The following is a 19,455-nucleotide window of genomic DNA, read 5'->3' on the forward strand; positions in this document are numbered from 1 at the left end:
CAAACCATCCAAAAATGCCTGTCCAGCACCTTTGGGTCTCTGCCAGAAGTCCTTGACTCTGATGCACTAACCCAGATCCAAGGAAGTGTTACTATCTGGAAACAGAGAGGCATAGTGGCCTGGCTTCCACCAAACTCATTCTAGAGCTAAGGCTGAAGATTGTAGCTAGGTGAGATAGGGCACATTCTCCCCAGGTACTAACTGGTAGCTTGCAGTGTCTGACGAGGACCATACTCAGGCATAGCATGCGCCATCACTTTTCACTGGTGAGTGGCAATGAAACACTTATGTGGAAAAGCCCAAAATCACTTGGGGACTTTTAGGCCTTGAAGGAGATGAGAGGATGGAAAGTGAGTGTTTGCTGATGGGCTTTTCGCCTAGTCTTTTGTGCTTGGTGTAATGGGAAATACGTGGATTTGTGTATGTATACATATATACATGCTAATATGTCCTCAAACATAGTCATGCCCTGTTTAACAACAGCGTATGTTTTGAGAATTTGTATGATCATCATAAAGTGTACTTCCATAAACTTACATGGCTGAGACATTAATAGGTGATATAAACTACCACATATGTGTTCGATCATTGACCGAACAACCCCTTTCAGGATCCAGCCTCCAGCAATTGTCCTCTAAGTTCCAGCACTGTGGCCATAGGTAAAGGATGCCCATAGTTTAGCTCCCTTACCTTTCATACAAACCTGAATCCACTAGGAAGGAAGTCCATGCAATCTGTCTATTATTCCCTATTTGGGAACCTGACTACCTACAATTCAAGGCCAAACCCATTTTCTTCCCATCTCTGTGACCTTGGACAACTTACTTAGCCTTTCTGGACTTAGATTACAGAGTCATTTCAGAGGAGGTAATTATACCCATGTTCATCATTTTCACCCTCCCAAAGACATTTTGGATAATCCTTAAGTTCATAGCTCTTGAGTGCTTTGCAGTGCTCCTCTCTTTGAAGGCATCATCCCTGCTGTTTGGGTAGGAAGAATCTTGCTAGGAAGTATCAGTGGTATGACTTCCAATTTAGCACACGCACAGGGGACCCTGTTTGGGCTTGTGCCATTGGTAATTCAGTTGCAAGATTTTATTTTGACAAAGTATTCAGATATGGCTTTTACGATATGTTGTACTCATATGGTCACTGATCTCCCAAATAACCAAGACTTGCTAATTAATATTTGCAGAAAGTCATTGGTCGAGGAGTCCATATTTCAAGGAGGTCTTTCTTCTTGTGGTGTTCTTGACCACCTCCTTCAGAGAGGGTTTAGGTGCTGTCTGAACTTAACGTAAGACCAGATGCTCTCATTGAGCTATGGCTGATTTTTTTTTTTTTGCTTTTTTGATAATCATGTCCAATATTATGCCATTAGATTAGCCTGTTGCCATTCAATTTCATATTTTCTGCATATGTATGTAATGTGTAACCTATATATTTATATGTTGTGTATATATATGTGTGTGTGTGTATACACACTAAATTCAAAAGATCAGTGCATGGATACATATATAGGTAGTTGTGAACTGTGTGAAAGAAATTCATTCTCAGCTATTGCTCATTTGGAAAGAGATCAATATGATGCATCAACATTATAAGCAAATGAAAATGAATGCAACCTCAAGGTTTTCTGAAAGCATGACTTTCCATGTGGCTTCCAATATTGTATTTATGACACCTGGCTTTTGTGTTGCGTGTTGCAAAAGGTCTGTTTGTGAACAGGTTTAATGGTGAAGGTACAGACTCATAAATGCTGGTGATACTGCAATAGCTTCTTTGATTGTTGATACTTGTTCGAGCTTTCTTCCTTCCAGAAAGCCTCATCACAAAAGAAGTAATAACAATAATAAGGCAATAATAAGGTTGCATCATCTCGTTTTTTTTTTTTTTTTACAGGCAGAGTGGACAGTGTGAGAGAGAGACAGAGAGAAAGGTCTTCCTTTTCCATTGGTTCATCCCCCAATGGCCACTGCAGCCGGTGCACTGCTGCTGGCACACCGTGCTGATCGGAAGCCATGAGCCAGGTGCTTCTCCTGGTATCCCATGCGGGTGCAGGGCCCAAGTACTTGGGCCATCCTCCACTGCACTCCCGGGCCACAGCAGAGAGCTGGACTGGAAGGGGAGCAACCGGGACAGAATCCGGCACCCCGACTGGGACTAGAACCCGGTGTGCTGGCGCAGCAAGTGGAGGATTAGCCTGTTGAGCTACGGCAGCACCAGCTGCATCATCTCTTAAGCAATTTTTCTTTGCTTGCTTCTTCCCTCCTCCTCCCTGTCTTCCCCTCCTTCCTTCTTCATAGTCGTCGTCGTCGTCGTCGTCATCATCATCATCATCGTTGTCATCTTCTGGTTTATTCTCCTTCTTTGTTCAAACTGTCAGCCACTTTATCGTGTTTGTGCTCCCATTTTTGGTCATATTTTCCTTTTTTCTATTTTTTCAAAGCTGTTAAAAAGCCATTTAGTGATTCAGCAGTAGTTAAAAAGTCTCTGCTTTGTGACTGTTACTTTTCTAAACACTAGGGAAGAAAGGGCAAGTTTTGCTTTGTTCTTAACTCACAGCTTAGTCAAAGACATAGGTACTTAAATTGCAGCCGAGTGTGACACAACGGGTTTAGGGGATGGGTGACATAGATGAAGAGGTGGGAGAGTGAGGCAGGGCAGGCCAGGTCTGTAAGGCAAGGTGAAGTCTGAGCTAAGTGGAAGGGTAAACAGTTGAGCAGGCAAATAAGGATCAGCTATCAACTGAAGGATTGCAGGAAAGGAGAAGTGGGAGGGCTGCAGATCTCCAGAGACAGTTATTCGGATGCAGTGCAGGCTGTGGGAAGAGCATGAGGGAGGAGAGCCTTGAGAAAGGTGCACTGATGCTTGTGCGAACATGGAGGCTGTGTTCCACTCTAGAAGGCACAGGCATCCCTGAACCTCACTGGGTGGAACTGGAGAGGGGATAGGGTTGCAGACACCATGTCACTCTTTACGTTTGACACTGGAGAAACAAACTGTTGAGTCACCACCTCCCACTTAAGGAAGCGAATACAAACTGCCTTGCTGGGTTGGTGTGAGAAGTAAAATAGGGGATGCTGTCTTCAAATCTCACACTGTGATCCTGGGATGTGGAAGTGCTTGAGAGAAACGTAAGCCTCTCTTCCACTTGGAGTGAGGATGCCCTGAAGGCTGACTGAAACCCAAGTCAAGTGTCACCACTTCACCCATGCACTTTGCTTCCTGTGTTGTTGTTTCATTCTACTTGAAAGAGGGGCAGAGACAGACATAGGCAGACATCAAAAGACAGACATCTTCCATCCATTGATTGACTCCCCAAATGTCTGCAACAGTCAGGGCTGAGCTGACCTGAATCCAGGAGCTTGGAACTCAATTCCAGTTTCCCAAATGGGAGGCTGGGACCCTAGCACTTGAACCATCATCTGCTGCCTCCTGAGGTACACATCCACAGGAAGCTGGAATGCAAAGTAGAGTTGGGACTCTGATATGGGACACAGGCATCCCAAGAGCTGGCTTAATCCGGCACCAAATGCCTGTACTGAGACTTCGGTTCTGAAAATGAAAAATTTGGCACTTGTAAAGGAGCCTTCTGGGTGATGCACCATGTTTAAGTGGCTCTTGCTTCACAGGACGTGTGTCTGCTTTCACCAGCTCTTTCAAAACAAGGGTCACATTTGGTGTTTTCTTTGCCAACAGAGAATTTCAATCAATATTGAGCTTCAATTACAGAGTGAGTGCCTCTCTGTTTCCAGATAGTAACACTTCCTTGGATCTGGGTTAGCGCATCAGAGTCAAGGACTTCTGGCAGAGACCCAAAGGTGCTGGACAGTGGTCCTATCACATGCAGGTTGCCGAACGGAAGAACTGAACCAGTGGCACAGAAATAATTTCTTTGGCATTAAGCATGCTTTTCTACAACATTAGCTTTATAATCCAAAAGTATTATTAGTAAATTATAGAAGCAACTTGTGATATAATCTAGTTTGCAGAGTGAGTACAGAATTTAAAGTTAAAATTCAGCTCTGTGGAGAGTGCAGTGGTGAGAAAATGAGGAAAAAGAGCAGTCTTCTGTGAGAAGCTTTCTAATGATTATGCATTTTTTAAGGCCACTTAAATGGCATTCAGTATATCAGGGGCTTCTCTCAATACCTCATGAGCCCTTCCACCTCAAACATACCTTGTAACTTCCTTGGGTATTGTCTGTCCATCTAGGTGGTAATTCCTGGTCATGTCCAGTGTATTAGATTTCTGAAGGCTATCTGTGAACTTACCATATGTTTTTAACCATATAAAAATTAGCCACTGGCCATATTAGAGTTGATTTGGTGGTTTAATTTTGTTTTTAAGTGAATAACTTCCTTGGTCATTTTCTGGTTTTAATTGCTGTTGTATACCATTAATGTGCAGGATTTGGCCATGTATAACAATAATTTTAAAAATATTTACAATTCTGATCTTATAAAGAAAAAAGTTACATATGGTCATTTGAACTAATTGCTAAAATGACACTGCATTAATTAGATAATTAAGGGTCTTGAGCATGTGGCTATTGTATTCATTGGGCTGGAAGCCAACATTTTCAATAGCTGAGAAAATGGGTTAGCATAATTCAAAATTCAATTGCTGTACCCTTTTTCGTATGAATAGATAATACAGAATGAGTCTTAAATCTGGATTGGAAAAACTAACAGGAACTGGTTTTATTTTAATTGAGTTTTAAAGTACTTCCAGGGCTTCTCATTGTCTTTATAGTTTAACCCTTTGCATGGTGGCTGCTTGTCTGCATATGTTGTGGTTTCACACATTAATAGCAATGGTCTCTATAGATTATTGTGGACCTCCAGGAATGTGCTCTTTGCCAGTAAATGCCTCAACTGTTGAGGAACAGTTTTTCTTTTCATACAGTTTGTTGAACTCTTTACTTAGTATAGAGTTAATCATATGCGTATAAAGTTAATTGAAAATAGATCTTAGTAAAAAATAAGAATGGGACTAGGATGGGAGGAGGAGGAGAAGGGGTGGGAATTTGGGTCGGTATGGTGGGAAGAATCACTATATTCCTAAAGTTATATTTATGAAAAGCATGAAGTTTGTATTCCTTTTAAATAAAAATGTTCTGGGGGAAAAAGGCCTTCAGATATGAACCAAAGTCTCCTTCCCCTCTGCCTGCTCCCAGTAGGGAATAAGTTGCGGCTCATGGACTGAAATATTTATGCCAAGGCATTTTCTAGATGCCTTAACTTACCAAGGTTATTTGTCAGGAAAATTATCTCTTGTAACACCAGGTTCCCTACCTTCAGATGACAGGACATAATACAGAAGTTTTCCCCATACCAACTAGTAGTGTAAGTAGATTTCATATCCTTTTTATTTTATAAAGTTTTGCTTATCAGGTTTGTCATCCTCCATTTGAAATTAAAATGTGTGGTCTCGAGATGACCTTAAAGTAACTGACCCCCAAATCTAATCACTCCCAGCATCTGTGAAAATCGACAAATATGTCAGGTGTAACTTGGGGCATCAAAACATTGTTTTAAATATTTCATTTGTAGGCAAGGCAAAGATCATTTTCAGGTTAGTCCTCTGAGAAAGAACACTGCATACGTGAACATCTTTGGTTTCTCTGCTCTGTAATCGGCACTCATTATCTATGGGTTTATATGAGCAGAAAATGTACTTATATGTTCTGCATGAGTGAATTATTGATTGAATATACAGCCAGAAGAATGTTCCTAAGTGGTCAATACATGGCCAAAGTGTGTCAGGTGAAGGTAAAAATAAAGCGAGATCTATACTTTTGATAGCATTTGCTCTTGGGTTATGTTATACTTGTCATCTGAGGTTACTGTTGAATCTAGATAAAATGTTAATTATATGAACAAGATGAGAATGTGGCATCAAAATATAAACCTTTTGAATAGGAAAATCCATGTTTTCTTATTTGTCAAGATTTAGTTTTTTTTTCAAAATGATAATTCTTTGGGTTGACACTTGATTAACTTGTCTAAATTGTCTTTTGGGGCAAAAGCACATTTTAAAAACTTGGAAATATTTTGCTTTATGAAAAACTCTATATGCAGACATTATATTTGTAGTTATTTATTGACCATACATAATCCCGCACAAAACTTGTATTTGTCCATTGATTGTTGATTTGTCCAACTTTAACCAGTAACTGTATCTTTGGTATTTCTAGTGGGTGACTGATTACCTCTTGCAAGTTTAATAGCAAACTTACTGTGTCTAGTTAGGGTTATTAGAAAAAAATCTTCATCAAGTTAAGCCAAACTGTGGCTTCTCTCTATGATCACCCACAGATCCTTGTTCTGCCCTGACTACAAAATGCCCTGGTGACCTATTGTTTCTTAGGTCAGTTATGAGAGGGCCTCTCTCTGATGTAATGGGGACTTACTTTGTGCCAGAGCTCTGCTAACTTGGGGGACAAGGAAAAGCTGGTAAGAAGGACCCTGTCCTATCGGTGCCAGTGTCTTGAACAGAGTGTGTTAGTCATGTTGTCAAGTACACATTTAGCATACACAATTCACCTCTAGGCCAAGAGAAATAGGAATTGCTATGATTCTGGTGATTGTTACGTTCTTTTCTTTGAGCAAAGCTCTTGAAGATTCTAGGAGCTGGGGAAAGTGAATTTGTTCCTGAAGGCCTTGTCCTTGCAGGTTTCTTAGTTGATGCCTCTCGTGAAGTCAACTCTTTAAAGATGAGACAACCGGCACCCCAGGTTCTAGTCCCAGTCAGGGCGCCGGATTCTGTCCCGGTTGCCCCTCTTCCAGGCCAGCTCTCTGCTGTGGCCCAGGAGTGCAGTGGAGGATGGCCCTGGTCCTCGGGCCTTGCACCCGCATGGGAGACCAGGAGAAGCACCTGGCTCCTGGCTTCGGATCAGCGCGGTACGCTGGCCGCAGTGGCCACTGGGGGATGATCCAATGGAAAAGGAAGACCTTTCTCACTGTCCACTCTGCCTGTCCAAAAAAAAAAAAAAAAAAAAAAGAGAGACAACCATGCTAATATGGTCAATAAACCTGGGCAGCTGCTTTCCCTGGTGGTTCAGCCAAAGGAACAGGGCCACACTGGTACTGGAGCAACAACTGGGTATTTTGTTCCTCCTGAGAGGGAGAATCACTGACTCACAAGGAAATGTCGATATTTCAAGAGTAGTTCTGACAGTATTTAGATTTGCAGATGCACCAACTCTAGAAAGTAGCCTAGTACGTGTGAAGTGTCACTGTGACATCATCAGAGGGATTTAGAAGCTCCTCTTTAAGAAATTTGCTTTTCTTCTGTTTTTTTTTTTTCTAAAATGGAGTCCTAAATTGTAAAAAGAAGAGTGGGTAGCCGGTTTCCTGGGAAGATGTATTGGGCAGCAGTTCCTTGTGAGGAGGCCTGGAAATGTCAGGACCCCCTCCCCCCACCACCACTCATCTTCCCACACTGGGATTGACTCTGTGATAACATAATGATAATGCAAGTTCTTTCAATGTCAAAGCAGGAGGCAGTGGGGGTGGGGAGGAGGGTATCTGGCTGAGGCACCCATGCTGGGATGTGGTCTTGGTAATCCAGAGGTTTTGAGTTAAGTGCTTTTGACATGCAGAATCAAGAGTCAAGGGCGAAGCTGCCTTTTAAATGCTCTTTCTGAAGAGTCCACTGCAGATGTAATTGAGCCTCTCAGGTGAAGAGCTTTATTAGTGTGAAGCTGGTGACTGTTGCGTACCTATTTGAGGGAATATTTTAGGCATCTTCACATAACTGTTAAGTGACATTGCTGAAGGTCCCCAACCTTCTTGTTCTTCAACAATTCAAGAGGGAGAATGCTGTTGCAGAAATACTGATGAAACTGCACCATTCCCCATTCCCTCTGGGCCCAAGTAGTCCATCCCTTGCCTTCATGATCAAGTTTGTAATTATGAAGCAATTTAGTGTTCATTTTATGTCTCATACCCTGAACTGCAAGATCCATGAGGCCCAGGACCCTGTCTGTCTGAATGGTTTCTGCCTGCCCAACTTAAGTACGATCATAATCATTGTCGTCATCATCACTGTAACTAATATTTATTGCCACATACAGTGTGTGATGCTGTAAGAAGAGCTTTACATGAATTATTTCCAACCATAAAGTCAAAAGCATTTTAGCCAAGCAGAAAATGTATGCCTTTTGGGATTCAAACACTGAGATCCAGAACCTCAAGATGCCCATTTGCACTCTTGAGATTTTGCACCACGTCACTGAGTCCCTCCTGGCTTCCATGTCCTCATCAGTGAGACTGGAATACTCATTCCCATGAGCCGAGTTATTGCTGAGTATCACATGCAAGGATTTCTCTGAGCCTGACCTACAATAGAAACCCAATGCTAGTGACTAGAGGTGTGATTTTTATATATGTTATAAAGCTTGAGAGTTAGGCATGCTGTTGAGTGAAAGAAGCCAGGCACTTCACAGGGTATGTAGTCTATGATACCACTTGTGTCAAGGTCAAAAGCACAGCCAGGATTTCCAATGGGAGAAAAGTCAAAATAGCCGTTACCATGCCAAGGGCTTCCGGTCTTGAACAGGAGGGAGTCTTCTGGTACCCTGGAAATGGGCATGTTAGGTGCAGCTCAGAAAAAAAATACTTGAGAAAATTTTACCTTCTTTGAGAGATTTTTCCTCCTGCCTCTGTTAAAGTAGAAAGTGGTTTCCGCAACAACTGAGGTGCCTGAAGGCCTGCGGTCAAGATGCGGGAAGGCTGAGATGACCGCTTGGCCTATTTCCCGATTCTGCTGAGGCTCTGCCACTGACCAGTTCAAAGGAAGCTCTGGATCTGTTACTCAAAACGTGAACCTAAAAAGAAAATTCTTCAGGCGTGTCCGTGTGAACTAAGTATAGTGTCAGATTTACAAGGCTGTGGTTCTGACCACCCCGGGGCTATTTCTGACCGCAGGGACAGCTTAAATGGTGTGGCCCATAAAAAGTAATCTGCACGCTCAGGCCAAATGTTGATCTATTTAGAGCCAAAAGGAGCCAGGCCTTGGCAAGGCTTCTTCCTGAGGAAGGATCGGAAGCTGAATGGAGACCATTCCCCAGCTGCTAGCCCCAGAGGCTGGGAATTTCTTAGCAGCCTGCCTCTTGGGGGATTGGCCTCTTAGTTACCGGGTTGACTCATACAGCCTTTGACCAACTCCCCAAAGCTGGGTGCACTCACGGACCCACAGCTGCTCCTGGCATTAAGTTAGGGGCTCCCAGGAGGTTTCTGTGCTCTGCATTCTTCCCTTTCTCTTTCCGCACAATAGTCACACTGGGACTCCTTGACTCAGCCAGCGCCCTCTCCCATCACTTGGCAGGTCAGTCTTAGGCCGTGATCGGGCCTGGCTGCTTTCTCTCCTCTGTCCCCCATACCATACATGGGCAGATTCCCACTTGCCATGACATATCTTGGCCTGCTTCCATCGGCTCTGCACCATCACTCACCTTCTGGAAGCTCTTACTATCTTGTGTTCCCATCCGGGCCATAGATCTACCTTTCTGTCAAGAAGTTTGGTTCTGTTTTCCTCCTGACATATACATGAAATCATTGCTGCAGGTAACCTGAAGCAAGATAAGCTTTTTCTTATCTGTAAGATAAGCCTGGTTTCCCTCCCCTTGTAGAGAAGTCAGTCTAGATTTCTGTTTATCACTTGGTTCCATTTTTCTAGTGGAATGTTATTTATCATCTGTAGACCTACCGTGTGCTGGTTGCTGTGTTACATTCTGTTTCACTCCTTATCCAATTTAATTCCTCAACAGTAATGATATAAATTCCTAATCTATAATTTAGAAATAAGAAACTAGTGACAAAGATGAAGTAAACTGCCGAGTGTGACGAAGTCAAAATCTTAATCTTTGAAGTAAGGAACTCTTAGTGAATGTCTGTTGTATATTTGGGTGGCACAGGCAATCATTTCATTTAGATGAACTTTGTTTTTCCCATAACCCTGTTGATGAAGATGCCATTATCACCGCTTTGACACGGGAGATATTGATGTGGAAAGAGAAAGTAACATGTCCCAGATTATCCATCTGTAACTTGTGTGGCCTTAATTTCAGACTCAAGTTTGTTTGAGTCCAGAATTCATGCCATTTTACATTATATCTCTTCCTGTCCTCATGGAACATCCCTTTACCTCCTTTTTAACCCTACAAGATACTCTCCTCTGATTCTATAGCATCTAAATGCTACTGAACATCCCTACTAAGTCATGACACGATCCAGCTATTTTGTTATGTCATAATATTTTTAATATTTTTTAAAAAAATTCTATAACATTGCAGAGAAAAACAATATGGAACGTAAGTCTCTGTTAAGAATAAAACAAATCAAGCAACTGTCTATTGGAGTTTGATCATCCTCCCTTTCGTAATTGATTCCAAGCTTGCATGAATCTTTCAAGATAAGTGTCCTATTGATCATCCCGAACACCAGCGATCACTTCATGTCCTGAGGTTTGCTCACTGTCCTCTCCTGATTACTGTAAACAGAGATGTTGATCAGAAGAAATGTCACTTTATTTGGTGTTGGGACCACAGGGTATTTTGAGACATTGTGTGTGGTGAGAAGACACAGTGGCGGGCCCCCACAGAGAAGTGCTTGATCAAGGCCATTGTCTTGTGTCTGAGGAGGCAGAGACTGACATTCATTGGTCAGCTAATGCTGTTTTATAACCCTTGTGCCAGGACTTCTTCCTTGTAAATGTGCAAAGTGTCCCAATGAATGCCAATTCACTGCTGTCAGGAAACATTAGATCTCCTAAATGACATCCTTTTTTTGCCTGTTTACTTATGGCTATGTAAATCAAGCCGGCCTCCCTCTTGCTGCAAATGATTGCAGTGTTTACAAGGGACTTAACCTGCTCTTTTGTAAGTTGTGGGAAACAGATGAGATGCAGATGTGGCCATGTGCTTCAGTTCCGCATTGCGAAGCTTTGTCTGCTGATTGTTTGACTATCATAGCACTGCGCTGTGGCCCTGACTCTTGGGGTGCTACTGCTGTGCCTTGCATGAGTGCAGGAGGGGTCAGTACTGGCAAGGTAAGTGGATATATAGGAGAGTTTTCCCTGGGTGGCTCCACGGCTCCAGCCGAAGCTCTCGAAATACTCCCGAGATGACAATAGCCCCAGACTTGAACAGGTTGTAGCATTTGGCAAACAGAAAGAGACCTGACTCATGGATTTTGGGTACACACTATAAAGATTTGGGCCATTGCGTTAAATTAGCTACCCAATTTCTTGAGGCTGCAACTGGTGAAAATGCTTACTCTATATCCTGGGGGGCCAGGGTGAGGCTACTGTGTACCCAAATGAGCACCACTCTCCAAAAGCTGTTGCTCAGTGGCAAAATCCACTCTTTCTCAAACCCTTAAACTTACTTTTAAAGTGGCCGCACAACTTGCTTAAGGCAGCTCATGAGCAGGAGTGAAGCATTCTCATTGCGACTAATTCTCCTAGGATCTAGGAAGTTTATGAAGTGGTTTTTTTTTGTTGTTTTTTTGTTTGTTTGTTTGTTTGTTTGTTTTTTTGAGTTTCTTAAGGCAATAACTGCCAAGGAGGTAACAGGTAGGTAGGCAAAGGGGGAAAAATGCAAAAAAGAAAAGCAAAAATGAAGAACTTTTCAGGCTGTTCCTTATTTATCCCTTTTGATGGGAAACACCAGGCAGCCAGACCACCTGATTGTCCTGGTTTTGATTTTTACTGATAATCATTTCTGCTTTGCTGGCGTCATGGGGCTGTCATGAGAAGGGGCTGAAGCCTTTCGTCAGGAGCCCACATAGCCAGCTCCCTTCCTGTGCCACTCCTTTCCTCATAATCACCCAAACTCCCCAGAAGGGCTTCATAAGCACCCTCCTGGGCAGATCCTACTGCTGGTCAGTGCCTCCTGATCGCTGCGTGGAAGCTGAGACAGAGAAGTGACTGCCCAGGCATGCAATTCTGCTAACAGATTACAGATAACCCATAACTGGATGATCAGGTGCCCTGATTTCCTGTAAAAATACAGACTTGTGAGGCTAGAAATGAAACTTAGCATGTGTTATTCTTCACCCTCTTTTGGCTTCTCTGCCGAAGTTGCCTGTTTTATAAACTGTCAGCTGCGTTTTTGTTTTTATTTTTGTTTGTGTTTTTTATCTGTTCTGTAGAATGAGAAACATGGAGTGTTAACCATGATGTTGCTTCTTCCTGGCTGGAAGGAGAGGAAAATTGGAAAACTGTATGAGAAGAGGATATTTCCATAAAGAATTGCTATGTGTCGTGTCGGAATTTCCCAAGAGAATTTCATTGTTAGTCATATTTGCTCTACCCTAACTGGAGTTTATGGTTGTTTTGCATATTTTGCGTTTCATTGGTGAGTCAGGTACTCTGATGGATCTTATGATTCTTGTCCTTAAGGAGAGAAACACATTTAGGGAAATAACTTTCCTACTCTGGGAGGTACCAGAAACTCAGAATGGTACAGGACACCTTTCAACTCTATCACTTGAGCTGCTCTGGAGATTAAATAAGGTGTCCCAGCAGTAGAAGAAGACAGAGTTTTCTAGGAAGCAGGATCCACAAGGCAAAATGAAAGCACGGCGTACTTTTCTTGGTAAAGAAATATAACTTTAAGTGTCTAGGACACAAAACCAGTGTCTCCTGAAGTTTGTATTGGAAGGCAGAGAAATAAGAGAACTCGGGAAAATAGTCTTGAAACGCCAAGCCTGTGAAGAGTGTGAATATTGAGAGGACACTTCCGATACATTGCATACATGAAGGAGTCACAAGGTCAGGTAGGGGAGATCAATACCAGTTTCTTCGGCAGGACTCAATTCCAGCAGATCATGGTGTAAGCCTCAACTGAGAGGCGTAACTGGGATGGTTGCAGAGGAGTACTTCATAGTGTAGAGTACTAGATCCTGCTGGTACCACTTAACACGCCTACATTCAAGATTCTGTGTGTGTGAAAGAGGAATAGCTCGACACCTTGACTTTTCAAGATAACTGCAGCAGTTCCACACGCTAGGTAGCGTATCGTTGGAGGAAATACCTTCTCTCTTGTGGGAATCTTGCTCGGAGCAAGCGAGCATTTCCCCACAGTCTGTCAGCCGACTTACCCGACACCTCTCTGGCTAGAATTGGGTCGGATGCTCTTATCCATCCAGCCTCTAGTGAAGCACCTGGAACCACTGCGGTTGGGAGCCAGGGCTGTGGAGTCACAGCCCCCTGTGCCTGTCACGTTCGGAAGACCTGTGCAGAGCAGCCAGCACACAGGCCTTTCCTTGCACCCTCCACTCCTGCATCCTTCCTGCTCTGACATTGGTCCCTATTCCCAGAGTTCCGGCTTTATAGTTCCTGTCAGGAGACCATAGTGTGGTAGACTTACCAAATTTAACATAAAGCAATTGGGTTTTGATTTCAGAGCGCCACGGTGTATCTGCTCTGTAGCCTGAGATGAGTTTCCTGAGTTTTCTGAGTCGCAGCTCACCAAGCTGTAGTAAGGGAATGCCCATCAGTCTTTTCTGTTACGAGAACAGAACCAATGTAAAGTACCTAATTCAGTAACTGCTTCCTGGTGACAGAGGCTGAACCACCCTTTTTGGGTAGGTCTGTCGGGGTTATTTACTGAGTGTGATAGTAGTTGATGCCAGGACAAGGGGAGAGGTTACCTGGAGAAGAGGCACTCCGTGTAGCCTCTGAGCTACTGCTACCGCCTCTGGTTTTCTAGAAAACAACCAGTGACTACTCAGTGTTCAACGTGCTCAAGTGACTATAACCACGAGCGTTTGTAACAATGCGCCTATTGACTTCTTATTTCAATAGATATCCAGATTTATTATCCCTCAAGGTAAGCATCGATTTTACCTTTGTCTCAGTCAATATTTACCTCTGAGGTCAATACATGTGGATATTCACCTCAGCTGCAGTCAATATCCATTTCGTATTACAATATATGATGTAGATATGTGAAAATAAAGAACACCGGGATATTTAAAAAAAGAAGAAGAACCAGAAGAAGGGCTGGTCATCAAAACAGCTTCTTGTAAAATGGATGTATTTTTTCTTGGTTCTGCTTTATTTTTATCATATCAATGCTTACAGATCAGATTATATTTCACGGAATAAGAAATTAGTTTTTCTGCCAATAGCTGGAGTTTAAGGAGTGGTGACGTGATAACACATAAGCATTCAAGCAGTTACTTAATGACATTGACCTCAGTATGAATTCTAGAGGGTTCCTGAATGATACTACAGCCATAATCATTTATGTATACATGCAGATTACTAATGTGATAAGAATAGGAGCTATTGCAGTTAGTACATGGAATTGTTTCTCAAGTCCTTGGATTCTCAGAGAATCAGGAGGCCAAAGCTAGAGGAGGAAACCAAGGAGCCATCAGTGAAGAAAAGAAGGAAGAGGTATTCATCGAGTCCCTTCTCTTTGACGATTATGTCAAGAGCTGGAAAATGAGGTCAAGCAGGTCTGGCGTTGAGGTGTGTGAATTAGGGATTAAATTTGGCTGCTGGCAACAAGGACACAATCGTAGTAGCAAATTCTTGCACATAAAAGAACAGGAATCTGTCTAGGGCTGGTGTGACCATTCCAGTCATCAAGGACCCTGACTTCTTCTCTCTGCTTTGCAACACTGCTTCCGTCTCCAGAGTAACCCACTGATCCAAAGTGACAAGATAGCAAGCAATCTTCTGAGAAGTCCCATCGAACTCCTGTCTCCTTTTCCTCGGTCAAGATTTAGTTTCTTAACCACAGATAGCTGTCAGGGAGGCCGGGAAATGTTGCCTTCAGTTGTGACACTAGTGTACCTAGGAATATATACAAGCTCTGGAGCCAAGAAAGAAGGCAATGTACACATTTGGGTCACAAGGGCAGTTTGTGCCACTCAAAGCAACAGCGGCCCATCCTATCTTTCCCTCTTAGACTGTATCTTGATTTTTTTTCTTTGAAGTTGTTATTTATTTTTGAGATGTAGAGATACAGAGGAAGAGGGCTCTCTTGTACTGTTTCATTCCTCAAATGTCCATGATGTTAAGTCTAGGTCAGGTTGAAGCTAAGAGCTGGGAAGGCAATACAGATCTTCCACATGGGTGGCAACTACCAAACTGCTGGAGCCATCATTACTGCTTCCAGAGTGGGCATTAGCCAGAAACTGGAGTCAGGGGCCAGAGCTGGGTATCAAACCCTGATTCTGTTGGATCACATCGTTCTAATTTTTAATATTATGACTAATGTTTTGTCTGCTCAGCATCTTCTCCCATACGTGTGTACTAATCATAGTACCCCAGTTCCCTTTGGGATACACTTGTCTCCCACTTCATAGTAGAGGTGGAACTGTTGGTGACAAAACCACAGCCATTACCACCAACTGTAGAAGTGGGCCCTTGACCTGCATTGGGTCAGTCACAGCTCCCGACTCCTGACCTCAGTGTAGGATTAACAGATGGCAAATATGGAGCCAAGACACTTCCAAGTGTGTGCAGGGGTTTTATGCTGTACCTCCCTGTGCAGGTTACCCTGCACAGCTAACCCAGTGGCCCAACTGCATGCCGGCATCTTTGCATTTGCATGGAGGAAGACTTGCTGTTGCAGAAAGATAATGAGAGTGACACACCAAAAAAGCCAGAGCAGAACAGAGATGAGACAGAGACATCCAGCAAGTGAGAAAGCTGAGAACATACTATGAGCTTTGGGATCAGGGAACCCATGCATTTTTTTAAATATTTATTTGAAAGGCAGAGTTGCAGAGAGAGGGGGAGGGAGAGGGAGAGATCTTCCATTCTCTGGTTCTCTCCCTAAATGGCCGTAACACCTGGGGCTGGGCCAGGCTGAAGCCAGGAGCAAGGAACCTCTTTTAGGTCTCCCACTTGGATGTAGGGGCCCAAATACTTGGGCCATCCTCTGCTGCTTTCCCAGGCTCATTAGTAGGCAGATGAATCAGAAGTGGAGCAGCTGCGACTGAAACTGGTACTAACGTAGGATGCTGGTGCTGCAGGCCATGGCTTTAACCCACTGCACCACCATGCCAGCCCTGAACCCATGCATTTCTGAGCTGCAAAGTGATCTAAAATTCCTAAGAAATTGGAGTTGGAAGTAGAGGACTTTCATTTGCATCTGGGTCCCAGCATCACCATATCCAGCCTCTCTAATCAGAATTGCATGCTTTAGACATCTGTTTCTTCTCCTGCCAAATGGAGAAATATCAATTTGAGGATGAGATGTATAATGTTTATAAAGTCCCCAGCAAGAGCATTACATAGCCACTTCTCCACTTCCCTTCCCCTGGTTTATTAATGCCCATCTTTTAACCTGTCCTCAGCTTTATCTCTGAAATCCATGGGGCCTTTTTAACCCCATACATGAAGCAAACTCATGTGCATATGCACGTACATCAGTTCCCATTACCCTACAGAGCACTGCAGAATCAGTGCCTAAGATTTCCCCAGACGCTTGTTTTCAGCAGTCTTCATAGCAGCAAGACCCAAATCGGCTCATACTTTTGCATTTGCTGCAAGAAAATCTGATCTCTCTGATACCTGACTCTTGACGAAGAAGGCCAAGGATGTCAGCTGAAGGTGTCCTGTTGCCTCTTGGCTTGTGTAGGCCAGCTGGCAGGCAGCCTTCCCTGACCAACCTAAAGCAGAACATCCGGACCCTCAGCATGTTCAGGTCTCCCAGACTATGGCCTGCCCACCTCCCTTTCTGGTTGTTTCCAGAAAGGATGCTTATATTCCTGGTACAGTTCTGTGTTCTATGTTTCAGGGGACCTAATACACCACCCGGGCAGTTTGGGATCTAACAGATTGATATAGGCCACTCCTGGCTTTTTTGTCCCCATTTGTACCTCATAGGCCACCTGTACTGCAACACTTAAGTTCTTGTTTGTTTGTTTGTTTAGCATTCAGATAACTCTACAGCCTCAGTCCCTCAGGATGGAAATTAAAGCAGTTTCATTTTCATAGTTTCTCTGTTTCAAATCCCTCATTGTTTATTTAAATAGCAGCTGATGCATATTGCAAGTAAAGAATTATGATTAAGGGAACGAAAAGGGCTGCTCTCTCAGGAAGGCTGTGATTGCTTTCTGAAGTAATCCCATCCTCATTGTGGAAAAGGGGCCTGGCCTACGGAACCAGAGTTGTCAGGAGGGAAGAAGGCTTTTTCAAGAGCTCGGGGATTGGGCTGGAGGTTGCAGTACAGATGGGGCTGCCACAGTGGAGGCAGTTTCAAGAGAAGGTGTCGTCACAAATCTTGCAGAAGCAGCCACTGGGTATGGGTGGGCATGTAACTCCATTGCCAGCAGCTGCTGCCAGAACAGACTTGGGGTGAGATATCACACTCCCTGCGAAAGGTATGGGGGCAATGGAACCAGGGAAGCAACAAGGGCAGTAGCAGGTGGAAATGTGTCCTTTGCCCTTTCCTGAAACTGGATCCAAACCCTTTTTGCTGGCTGACATCTGAGAGTCTTCTCATCGGTTGTTCTCATCCCCCCAGCTGGCAGCCACAAGATTCTTACCTCCCTCTAGCCATGATATGCAGCTTGGGTGAGAGCCATGCGTTGATCAAGGGCATGCTATGTATTCGCAACAAACCTTTTCACTCACGACCTCATGAGTTTGTGGCCAAGGCTTGACTCTGAGTGATGAGGGCCTCCGTCTTTCCATCTTTGCTTTCAATCACATCTTTAAGATAGAGCAGGAAGGACCATCTGCATCTCAGTGGGCCGTGAGGACGTCTTGCCTGATGAGTCATACTCAGAAGGCCTCTGGGGTGGCCCCCAGGGAGCTGCTGTTAGAAACCTGAAGTCTATAGAGTAGAAGCAAACACCGGTGTCCTAATGGTACACTGTATACTCAGAGTGGGAAAAATACTCTGGGAAATAGGTAAGTTTTGGCTCTGTGTATCTTCCTTTCTTCCTTCTCACTTTTTGTTTTCAAAAATTTTTTTTTTTTTTTTTTTTTTTTTTTTTTTTTTTTTTTTTTTTGACAAGCAAAGTTAGGCAGTGAAATAGAGAGAGACAGAGAGAAAGGTCTTCCTTCCACTGGTTCACTCCCCAAATGGCTGCCATGGCCGGCGCTGTGCCGATCCGAAGCCCGGAGCCAGGTGCTTCCTCCTGGTCTCTCATGCGGGTGCAGGGCCAAAGCACTTGGGCCATCCTTCACTGCCCTCCCAGGCCACAGCAGAGAGCTGGACTCAAGAGGAGCAACTGGGACAGAACCGGTGCCCCAACAGGGACTAGAACCCGGGGTGCCAGTGCCGCAGGTGGAGGATTAGCCTAGTGAGTCACAGCGCCGGCATGTTTTCAAAATTTCTGTTGTAACATGTGACATACATACTCTATACAACAGGCCTAATTTATTTTTGATGTGAAAGTGATGTATGAATTCAAAGACAATATCCACAGACTCCCGGTAGGATTATATACTTTGGATTCATCACTTTGATTTATTCATTTGTTTCACTCAATAAATATACACAGGTACTTCAAAAAGTTTGTGGAAAATGGAATTAAAAACTAAGTTTCAGGGCAAAAAAGTTTTGAAATTCATGAATACAAGAAATCTTTAAAAAACGGGTTTATTATGAAAAAAACATCTGTGAATTTTTGGTACTAAAATGTACTTTTATTGCCATTTTCCACAAACTTTTTGAAGTGCTCTCATATTTTGCAATTCTACCTGAGCAAGCTGTGTGGTAAGCTTGGCTCTGCAGTGAGTTACCTGTCAATGTCATGACCCTTCTGGAGCCCACAGTGTGGTAGGGAAGGTGTACACTAGTTCAAGTGTAATCAAAGTTACGGTGGAGTGACAGAGGGTACAGTGGAAAGGCACAGCAGGAACAGCTGGGCACATTGCTAGCCGGGCACATCAGGCTTGCTGAGCTGGCTTCTAAGGATGAGCAAGGACCAGCCAGCCAACGTGGAGCAGACCCAGAGAAATAGAACTTGGACTATCAAGTCCTGCTTAGGGGGAAACCACGTTGTTAGAGACCATCAGGGAGAGTGGGTAGGGAGGTGAACAACGCCGCCTCATACAAAGTGAAAGGATGAACCCTGTTCCTTAACTGGGCAGGGAGCATGGCGGATACACACCCCATGGAATGAAATCACAGGAATCAGCAGGGGTTTGGTTGCTGTAATCATTCTACTTTGATCTCAGCAGCAGTGAGGGGTGGGAATCACAGGCACGCGTGCACACACACACACACCATCAGCCAGCTCTCCAAAGCACCTCCCTCCATGAACGCACAGTCTAAGTAATAACCGTGTTCATGTTCTAGGTCTGCAGATGCAGTTTAAAAGCAAATCATTGGAAACCCCCACCTCCCTCCACCATTGCCTTCCAACCTGATTGCTGCTCCCACCTTCTGCATAGAAGCTCTGGGGCTGCCAGTGGGTCCGTATGTTTCAAATCTGGAAGCTGCTATGTGTTTGAAAACTGCTTCTGACC

General features: G+C 43.8%; 1 protein-coding gene across 8 annotated transcripts in view; it reads left to right on the forward strand.

Moving 5' to 3' along the window:
- The window catches only part of WWOX (WW domain containing oxidoreductase), a 1,024,395-nt gene that overhangs the window by 465,227 nt on the left and 539,713 nt on the right, over nucleotides 1-19,455 (forward strand). The window lies entirely within an intron of this gene.

This window comes from Oryctolagus cuniculus, chromosome 18 (assembly GCF_051225735.1).
Source record: "Oryctolagus cuniculus isolate XC-2025 breed Fujian yellow rabbit chromosome 18, ASM5122573v1, whole genome shotgun sequence".
In the NCBI taxonomy this organism is placed as follows: Eukaryota; Metazoa; Chordata; class Mammalia; order Lagomorpha; family Leporidae; genus Oryctolagus; species Oryctolagus cuniculus.